Genomic DNA, 9284 nt, shown 5'->3' on the forward strand with positions numbered 1-9284 from the left:
GTGGACACATTCTTGCCTGGTTTAAATCATATTTATCTAAGAATATCAGTTTGTATGTGTGGATGGCATGTCCTCTGACATGTCAAAGGTATGTTTTGGGGTTCCTCAAGCCTCGGTTTTGTCTCCATTATTGTTTTCACTATATCACCTGCCTCTGGGTCATCCGGAATCGCAATGTCAATGTTTACTGTTATGCTGATAACACAGTTGTATATTTGGATGAAACATGGAGAAGACCCAAAATAGGCAACTTTGTACACGTGTTTCAGATATTAGGGAGTGGATGATGGAGAATTTCTTGCTTTTACCTGTCTAGGTCTCGATCTGCAGATCTGTGGAGCATAGTGTACATTTCTACAAATATCCAGAATGGTAATCGCTAGAATTGTATGTATTTATTTAGCTAATATCTAGGCATTCTAACAAAGTGTTCGGGACATAGTTTGTGTTCGTATGGGGATCACAGCCTGCGTGAGGCAAAAATAGACCTTCAAAAAAACTGGTAATGGGAAATTCTACTTATCCTTTTTTTGTCAGTCTAATCCTTGTTGCCCCATCATAAATGGTGCTTCTACTGTGTCATAGCACCTGGAAACATGACCGTTACGATGTAGGAATGATGGCAAGGCTTAGGGGTCATGGTTACTTGGAGATATCCAAAATGGCGCACCCCATAGCCATTGCTCAATTGGTTAGTACCAATGCAGTTTTCGTTACGTTCATGTAAGATATGGGGATTTTCGTTGGTTTTTGGAGAAAAGATGGGTATCTTACTAATTTTATAAAGAGAATTAAATACAAACTGCGCTACCGGTCCTCTGCTAGTGGACGTTTGATAAATTACACATCAGAAATTATATGAAAATTCTTGAAAAAGAGTTCCATATCAAGGGTGTGGAACCCACATTTTTTGGGGAATTAATTTTATTTATTTGTTTCAGACTAAATCACTGTAATATTACAGTAAAGACATGGGAGTATCAGAAAAACACATTGAAACTAAACTTCATTATGGTTTCAATAAAATTATCATACCATATCACTGACATTTTCTCTGTAGAACACTGTTTTTGCCTTTCCAACACATACATTTTCTAAATAGTGTCCCAGAAGATTGTTTTTATGTGTTTTTATTGTAGCTGAGAGGATACTGTTTACATAAATATACAATACTTCATGATACCTCTAACAGAAATGTCAAATTCCGTAAAAAACTGCCAAAAATCACTGGATATTTAAGGGGCTTGAAGGGTTTTAATTTAAAGGAAAACAGAAATGCAAATGTTTGTACCCAAGAAACAAATAATTTCATTGGTAGACATTACAGTGAACCTTGACGGTTGTATGGTCGTATCCCAAAAAACTGTGAGAAGCCTTGGTGTTACCCTCGACTCTGACCTCTTCTTTTAATGAACATATAAAAAAGCTGCTTTTTTCATTCTTTGGAACATAGCAAAAATCTGAAACTTTTTATCAAATGCTGATGCAGAAAAAATTATCCATGCTTTTGTCACTTCTATATTAGAGACGGAAATAAATCATGTCAGAACTTTTTCCACTTTTAATGTGACCTATAATGTGAACAATTCAATTGAAAAACAAACTGAATTCTTCGAGGGGGAAAAATAAAAACCTTACAATATAGTGGTTGCATAAGTGTGCACACCCTCTTATAACTGGGGATGTGGCTGTGTTCAGAATTAAGCAAAATCACATTCAAACTCATGTCATATAGAAGTCATTACAAACCTGCCATAAAGTTCAGCTGTTCTAGTAGGATTCTTCTGACATTTTCTTAGTTGCATCTCAGAGCTAAAGCCATGGTCCGCAGAGAGCTTCCAAAATACCAGAGGGATCTCACTGTATAAAGATATCAGTCAGGAGAAGAGTACAAAATAAGTTCTTGGAGGGACGTCTCAACCCAAAATGTATGAAAAGACGAGAAGAAAACTGGTCAGGGAGGCTTCCAAGAGGCCTTCAGCAACATTAAAGGAACTGCAGGAATTTCTGGCTAGTACTGGCTGTGTGCTACATGTGACAACAATCTCCCGTATTCTTCATATGAATGGGCTGTGGGGTAGGTTGGCAAGACGGAAGCCTTTTCTTACAAAGAAAAACAACCCAAGCCTGGCTGAAAATTGCAAAAACATACATCAAGTCCCCCAAAAGCATGTGGAAAAATGTGTTATGGTCTGATGAAACCAAGTTTGAACTTTTTGGTCATAATTCCAAAAGGTATGCTTTCACGCAAAAACAAAACTGCACATCACCCAAAGAACACCATACCCACAGTGAAGCTTGGTGGTGGCAGCATCATGCTTAGGGGATGGTTCAGCTGGATCCAGGGCCTTAGACAGGGTGGAGGGAATTATGAACAGTTCCAAATGCCAGGCAATTTTGGCACAAAACCTTCAGGCGTCCATTAGAAAGCTGAAAATGAAGTTCACCTTTCAGCACGACAACGACCATGAGCACACATCCACATCCACAAAAGCATGGCTTCACCAGAAGAAGATTAACGTTTTGGAATGGCCCAGCCTGAGCCCAGACCTGAATCCAACTGAACATCTGTAGGGTTATCTGAAGAGGGGTGTGCACAGGAGATGTCCTCGCTGTAATAAAATAACAAGGTGCTTCAACAAAGTATTAGTTTAAGGGTGTGCACACTTATTAAACCAGGTTATTATGTATATTGTGTATATTCTTTTATTTTCCCCCCTCAAAGATTTCAGTTTGTTTTTCAATTGAATTGTTCACGTTATAGGTCACATTAAAGGTGGACATGATGTTCTGACATGATTTATCTTTGTCTCATTCTTTTACATCACAAGAACCTGGCATTTTTACTGGGGTGTGTAGACTTTTTGTATCCACTGTACCTACACGTTACCTAAGATCAGAAGATCAGAAGAAGGCCTTCTAATTGCAATTTGAATTTCTAAATAAACAGCTAGAGGCAGGGCTTTCTCTCATAGAGCTGCCAATTTAGGTTAGAAATGCAGACTCAGTGCAAACTTTCAAGTGTCAGCTAAAGACTCATCTCTTCAGCATCGTCAATGATTAAGTGTAGTCTGGTCCAGGGGTGTGAAGGTGAATGGAAAGGCTTGATACTGTCCACCCTTGCTGTCTTGAAAGGTGGGCTCTCATTAGCACTGGTAAGCCCTCTCTCCAATGCCATTCGGGAGTGGAGTCACTGGCTTGTTGTTGTCTATCTGTTGTTACCATTGTGCAAAGTGTCACTTGTCCCTCCTGTCTCAGCCCCAAGGTCTTACGCTGCTGTATTATTGTGCCGGAAGAGTAAGGTCAGTTTTCCTTCTCCACTGTAAATCCTTGTAAACCTAAAGAATGCACTCTCCTGCTCCGTTTAAACTTAGGAGGACATGAGGTCTTGGTTCAAAGGACTCATTGCTGCCCCTGTCCAAAATCCTTCTGACTGTGTTGCAGATCAAGACGATGCCTGGTTCCTCTCTAGGTTGGGTGTTTTGTAAAAGTACTTTGTGAGAACTGTTGATGTAAAAAGTGTATTATAAATAAATTTGATTGATTGAACATAAACATTTTTATGCCAATAAAATGCAGTTGTGAAATGTTCTTTATTTCTTTACCCTGTGCTTCTTGAAACTCTATTGCCGATAGCCTTAATCAAATTGCTAATTCAATATTTTTTGTACAAGAATAAGCCTCATCATGAGAAGTTTGGCCCATATACAAAAAGAAGATCTCAACTTGTGAAATTATCTGTCTATTTATATATCTATATGTATTTGAGTGAGGAACAGAAGGGTTAAAATTAAGAGACCACTGGAAATTGAGCGCTGGAAATCCTCACTCGAAACATTCCTTTTCAACTTTTTTGAAAGGGAAAGAAAAAGGTGCAGTAGTCTCTTAATGTTTTCCTGAGCTGTATATATATATGTGTATATATATATATATATACTCACCTAAAGGATTATTAGGAACACCATACTAATACTGTGTTTGACCCCCTTTCGCCTTCAGAACTGCCTTAATTCTACGGGGTATTGATTCAACAAGGTGCTGAAAGCATTCTTTAGAAATGTTGGCCCATATTGATAGGATTGCATCTTGCAGTTGGTGGAGATTTTTGGGATGCACATCCAGGGCATGAAGCTCCCGTTCCACCACATCCCAAAGATGCTCTATTGGGTTGAGATCTGGTGACTGTGGGGGCCATTTCAGTACAGTGAACTCATTGTCATGTTCAAGAAACCAATTTGAAATGATTCGAGCTTTGTGACATGGTGCATTATCCTGCTGGAAGTAGCCATCAGAGGAGGGGTACATGGTGGTCATAAAGGGATGGACATGGTCAGAAACAATGCTCAGGTAGGCCGTGACATTTAAATGATGCCCTATTGGCACTAAGGGGCCTAAAGTGTGCCAAGAAAACATCCCCCACACCATTACACCACCACCACCAGCCTGCACAGTGGTAACAAGGCATGATGGATCCATGTTCTCATTCTGTTTACGCCAAATTCTGACTCTACCATCTGAATGTCTCAACAGAAATCGAGACTCATCAGACCAGGCAACATTCTTCCAGTCTTCAACTGTCCAATTTTCGTGAGCTCGTGCAAAAACAGTGGGGAGAACAAGTATTTGATACACTGCCGATTTTGCAGGTTTTCCTACTTACAAAGCATGTATAGGTCTGTCATTTTTATCATAGGTACACTTCAACTGAGACAAAAATCCAGAAAATGTATGATTTTTAAATAATTAATTTGCATTGTATTGCATGACATAAGTATTTGATAACCTACCAATCAGTAAGAATTCCAGCTCTCACAGACCTGTTTTTCTTTAAGATGCCCTCCTGTTCTCCACTCATTACCTTTATTAACTGCACCTGTTTGAACTTGTTACCTGTATAAAAGACACCTGTCCACACACTAAATCAAACAGACTCCAACCTCTCCACAATGGCCAAGACCAGAAAGCTGTGTAAGGATATCAAGGATAGAATTGTAGACCTGCACAAGGCTAGGATGGGCTACAGGACAATAGGCAAGCAGCTTGGTCAGAAGGCAACAACTGTTGGCGCAATTGTTAGAAAATGGAAGACGTTCAAGATGACGGTCATTCTCCCTCGGTCTGGGGCTCCATGCAAAATCTCTCCTCGTGGGGCATCAATGATCATGAGGAAGGTGAGGGATGAGCCCAGAACTACACGGCAAGATCTGGTCAATGACCTGAATAGAGCTGGGACCACAGTCTCAAAAAAAAACATTCGTAACACCCTACGCCGTCATGGATTAAAATCTAGCAGCACACGCAAGGTCCCCCTGCTCAAGCCAGCGCATGTCCAGGCCCGTCTCAAGTTTGCCAATGACCATCTGGATGATCCAGAGGAGGAATGGGAGAAGTTAATGTGGTCTGATGAGACAAAAATAGAGCTTTTTGGTCTAAACTCCACTCGCCATTTTTGGAGGAAGAAGAAGGATGAGTACAACCCCAAGAACACCATCCCAACAGTGAAGCATGGAAGTGAAAACATCATTATTTGGGGATGCTTTTCTGCAAAGGGGACAGGACGACTGCATTGTATTGAGGGGAGGATGGATGGGGTCATGTATCATGAGATCTTGGCCAACAACATCCTTCCCTCAGTAAGAGCATTGAAGATGGGTCGTGGCTGGGTCTTCCAGCATGACAACGACCCGGAACACACACCCAGGGCAACTAAGGAGTGGCTCCGTAAGAAGCATCTCAAGGTCCTGGAGTGGCCTAGCCAGTCTCCAGACCTGAACCCAATAGAAAATCTTTGGAGGGAGCTGAAAGTCCGTATTGCCCAGTGACAGCACCGAAACCTAAAGGATCTGGAGAAGGTCTGTATGGAGGAGTGGGCCAAAATCCCTGCTGCAGTGTGTGCAAACCTGGTCAAGAACTACAGGAAACGTATGATCTCTGTAATTGCAAACAATGGTTTCTGTACCAAATATTAAGTTCTGCTTTTCTGATGTATCAAATACTTATGTTATGCAATAAAATGCTAATTATTTACTTAAAAATCATGTGATTTTTGGGTTTTTTGTTCACCGGAGAACAAGCATTTGATACACTGCCGATTTTGCAGGTTTTCCCACTTACAAAGCATGTAGAAGAATGTAGTAATATATATAGTTATTATATATTTTTTCAAATAATACATTTGTCAAATGTTCCAGTGAAAGTTACTGTTTTTGTATGTGTGTACACATTTTTATTAAATTCAACAGCAGAAATTCTGAAGTTGTAGTAACATTTATTCAGCTAAATCCTCTGGACCTGTTGACAGTTTAAATAACACTTAACTGATCTATTATGCTGAGGAGCCAACATGTGCAGGTACGGACTGACAACAATACTGTGGTGATGTATAAGCCGGTCCTTACCCTCTGACTATTGTCAGCTCCATACTGATAGGGAGCAGAGCATATCTCCTGTTGCTAAGGCAACATGTCTTGCTGGTTATCTCAACCTGCTATCCTGGGGCGTCTATAATAATTATTATAATAATGAAAAACAAACAGAAACAAAACAAATACTATGAGAAAACAACAAAGATTGAGAGTATGGGATTTGGCCTGGCTATGGGTAGGCAATTTTGAACAGATGAGTATCGAGGCGTTGCTGAAAGATGGGGATAGACTCAGAGTCACGGATGGTTTTGGGGAGAGAGTTCCAGAGACGAGGAGCAACCCTTGAGAATGCCCTGTCACCAAAGCCTTTGAGCTTGGACTTGGGGATTATGAGGTGAAGTACTGGAACGGAGTGTGTGTGTTGGTTGATATGGAAGAAGATCTGAGAGGTAGGCAGGGGCAGTATTGTTTAGGGCTTTATATGTCAATAGGAGGATCCTGTAGTTGATGTGTTGGGAGATAGGAAGCCAGTGTAACTCACAGAGGATAGGGCTGATATGCTGCCGGGACTTGGTGTGAGTGAGTGGTCTGGCCGCAGAGTTCTGAACCATTTGGAGCTTATGGAGGGATGTAGATTTGATGCCGGTGAGTAGGGAGTTGCAGTAGTCAAGACGGGAGGTTATGAATGCATGTATTAGGGTTTCAGCAGCAGGACGGGAGAAGGAAGGTCTGAGTTTGGCCATGTTGCGAAGATGGAAGAATTAACCCAACCATGCTGCACCCATGGTTGGGATATGGGAGATTTTCGGCAATGCTGACTCATCACTTGATGTACGATATAGATCAGTATATGCCCCTAATGTCTGTTGGGCCGACATCGGGTGTGAAGAGATAAAACCATAGTGTGGTGCAGAGAGACCAACTGAAAGGGTACCTACAAGTATGTTAATAATCCAAGTTCCCTGAAGAAGGAAACAAAGTACTTCACCTTACTTTCTCCTTGATCGGTAAAGGGGAGTTATGGACCAGGGTGGAGGTGTGATTCCTAGAAAACCTCTGCAGTGTCTGTTATGTAAAACGTTTGATCATGTGGTAGAAAAGTGGACGGAAAGGATGGAGAAAATGGAAAGTGCTGCAGTTGTGAAGAAAATGTACTTTGTTCCATACACTGCGCAGGTGATCAACTGTACAGTAAAAACAAACTAAGTTTGACACAAAGTTTGATAACAGGACAGTTGGCAAACACATTTTAATCATTTTACAGCCAAACCACTTCTGAGTGTAAAAAAAGGAAGGTTTTGAGTGTAAACGTCAAAAAGGAAGGGTTAAAATGAATGTTCCTCATTCAAAACCTTCCTTTTCAACTTTTTTGGAAAGGGAAAAAAAAGTTGCAGTGGTCTCTTTATTTTTTCCAGAGCTGTATAACGTTAGCCTAACCACATCTAACATTGCTGCCAGTTTGCGCATTTCACCTAACTTTCTCCTTGATCGGTAAAGGGGAATTACGGACCAGGGTGGAGGTGTAATTCCTAGAAGCTGGAGGACATGGCTTCCACTGGGCTAAACATTTTCTTAAGCTGTTTTTACTTCAGCAGTTATCACAAAGTAATTATGCCACTGCCCAGCCAAAGAGCAAATGATAACATCTTGAAACACAGTAGCCAGGGAAAAAACACCATAGAAAAGTAGGAGAGCGGGCTCTGGGGGATGGCTAGCAGGTCAAAAAGAATTATACTCTGAGACAGTCATTGTCTATTACATGGATTGGAAGAGCATTCAACAAAAACGGAACTCAATAAGAAAAAGGTGAGCCTCCAGCTGTTTAGAAATTCTAGCAATAAAAAGGGAGGTGTGTGTGCCTTGTGGCCATGGAGAACATATAGATGATTATCTTTAGATGATTGGAAGGGAAGCAAAATTATTTGGAAACCTATAGGTTCTGCACAGAACCCTTCTAAATCTTAGGAGGTGACCATTAATGTTTATGTCAGTGATTAAACCCTATGTTTTGAAATTGTTTGATTTAGAATTTGCGAGAAAAAACAAATAAGGAAATAATAATTAGATAGTTAAGAATGAAATTCAGTAACATTTCATTTTGAAATATTAGTTTAAGAAACTAGTTTCAGACCAATATGTTTTAGATCAGTGGTTCCCAACCAGGGGTACTAGGACCCCTGGGCATACTTGGCCTCTCCACAGGGGGTACTTGAAAACACTCATGACACCATAGGGTTACTAGTAAAATTAACATGAGGGGGTACTTCAGGGGTAACATTAACCTATTTATGAGGGTAACTATAACTGAAAAGGGTTGGGGGCCACTGTTTTAGACCATAATCTGAACTTTACCCTGATATTCTAACACAGTGCACGAAAATCTGAAATGTAGCGTGCGCACTGAGATATCTGTTGAGCTTATTATGAAATATTTAAGAATTAAATTTTAACAGTAAAAAATTGTCCCAAAACATGACTGTTTTGAAAACTATTTCATCTTTGAAAAATGTCTCCAGTCATCATTTGGAATTTGGGCTAATATAACTGCTGCAGCAAAATTCTAATTAATTTTTGTGACATCATCCAGTGACCAACCGTTTCCAGCTGAGGGACCTTCCCAGCATTTGGGCACCATTTTTGTCAGTGGGAATTAACCTTGATTTAAAGAGTCTCCACACTTATCAACAAATAAAAGAGGAATACCCTATACCAGCATATTCAAAAGGGCTTCTTAGTCAGTACTTATGTAAAGGCTAAAACATGATTGCAAATCACTTCTTTCACATTCCTCATATTGTGTGGCATTCAAATGTCTTGTAAAATGGTTTTGTAATGGCTCTTACTGATTGTGGACTTGCAGTAGTGCCATGTAATTTTTCCAGATCATTCAAACAGACATGTAAAACTGGGGTGTTTTCT

Source organism: Esox lucius, chromosome 11 (genome assembly GCF_011004845.1).
Source record: "Esox lucius isolate fEsoLuc1 chromosome 11, fEsoLuc1.pri, whole genome shotgun sequence".
Lineage (NCBI taxonomy): Eukaryota > Metazoa > Chordata > Actinopteri > Esociformes > Esocidae > Esox > Esox lucius.